This window comes from Nyctereutes procyonoides, unplaced genomic scaffold (assembly GCF_905146905.1).
Source record: "Nyctereutes procyonoides isolate TBG_1078 unplaced genomic scaffold, NYPRO_anot_genome, whole genome shotgun sequence".
In the NCBI taxonomy this organism is placed as follows: Eukaryota; Metazoa; Chordata; class Mammalia; order Carnivora; family Canidae; genus Nyctereutes; species Nyctereutes procyonoides.
This window is the reverse complement of record NW_026575043.1, coordinates 40,546,638-40,548,565: the sequence shown is the minus strand read 5'-3', so window position 1 is coordinate 40,548,565 and position 1,928 is coordinate 40,546,638.

The window sequence follows — 1,928 nt, the reverse complement described above, 5'->3', positions numbered from 1 at the left end:
AGCCACCCAGGGATCCCCTGTCTTTCCACACTATTAAGTGAGGTGAGCTGCTTGATCCCCGAATGATCTGGGCTTGTGTCTCCTTCCCAGGGCTCCCTCAGCACCTCACCCTGTGCCTGTTGGAGCATTTCCTGCCTGCATTCATTCAGAATACATTTCTTGAACAGGCCCCTGTGTGAAGGCTACTGTGCTGGGGGTAGGGCGCTTGTGGGGATTCAAAGATGGGTCCTGTGTCCAAGGACCTCACAGTCTAGGAGGGCCAGGGCTGCAAAGCAGGGCCACGCTGTGGTTCTCCAAGGGTCCTCTCACCTATTCTTCCTCTTCCCTCCTCTCTGGCAGTAGAGAGGAATACCTCTCTGGTATCAACCACCCAAACTTGGCTCATGCCATTGTGCCAGCATGGAATGAATGGATTTCCTTTCCCTTTCCTTCCTACCCTATATTTTAGGGCCCAGCTCCAATGCCATTCCCTCCACATAGTCTTCTAGGATTCTTATAACCCAAAGCCAGTTCTCCTCCTTTAACCTCCCAGGTACTTGCTCTCTTCGGCACATTTTTCTCACTCGTATTCTGGATGATGGTGCCTGTATCTTATCTTTGGGAGGGCAAGATGGTGTCTGATTCATTTCAGGATCCCCAGAACAGTGTCTAGGGGCTGCACATGGTAGGAGGAAAGAATGTGAACAGCTGCTATCATGGAGGTAGGAATAGAGTAAGTGGTGGTGGTGGTGGAGGTGGGGTGTGTGCCCAGGCAGAGGGGGAAGGCTATTGAATTCAGAAAGGAGGAAATGGCTTTATTGTATGAGGGAGGGGCTGTGAGGCAGGGGAGGACAGTCAGAGGGCATGGAGGCATCCATTACTTGAGTCAGACTTGCAGTTATAGGAACCCACAACTTCTGCCCCTGGGCAGGAGCAGGGGAAGCAGATAAGCTGATAGCAGGCCTGCTTTCATCGAGCTGTAGCTTTACGGAGGCTTCCTCCATGTCCACCCTACATCCCCACCCAGAGGCCAAAGCCCGGCCAGGCAGGTGGCAAAGGGAGTCTGTGCAGGGTGGACTAGGGAGGGGTCACAGAGGGAAACCCTTCGCTAGGCACTGACTGCACTGAGTGAACTTATGTACATCAGCTCGCTTGATCCTGTAAAGCTGATGTAAAATGCAGATCATCACCTCCATGTAGGGAATGAAATGGTTTGGGTTTACAGAAGTGAAGTTACTTGCTGAAGTCTGACAAGTGGAGGATTTAGGGTTCAAACCCAGGTCTTCTGACTCCCAGAGAGGAAGCACTCCTCCCCACTGGCTGAGGTCTGGCTGAGGTCGCGAGCACCTTAGGAGCAGCTCTTGGATAGCTGAGAAGGCAGGGAGCAGAGGTCAGGGCCCTGGGTAGGGAGATGGGGTTTGTGCTTCCTTGCCCCCTAGGCCTGCCTGCCTCACAGGTGGAGGGTAAAGCCTATCAACACCGACATGCCATGCCCGTGAGCTGGCAGCAGTGTTCCCAAACCAGTGGCAAACAGGAAGAGGGCCAATACCACAGTTCATGGCAGGGCAGTGGGTAGGCTTCAGGATCTGGCCCCCCCGCAGGGGCTGGAGGCAAGCTCTCTTCCGCCTTGGGGAGTGAGGTTCTGCACTACAGGACCTGATCAAAGGAGAGCTCATTAGATAGCACCTAGGTGGGAAACTGAGGCCCAGGGAGCCCAGGTGTCTCATCCAAGGTCATAAGGCGAGCTAAAGATACATTTGAGACTAGAACCCAGATTTGCTGATCTTTTTAATGTCCACTGGCCTCGGCCCCGGGTGGGCACCCCTGCTCGCCTCCTGCCGGGGTCTCCGCCGCAGGAACACACCCCGGACCCGCCGGAGGCTTGCGCGCCGCGAGCATCCCTCCGCACTCCACCCCTCGGGATCCTTTAAGAGGCGGGGCTTGGCTGC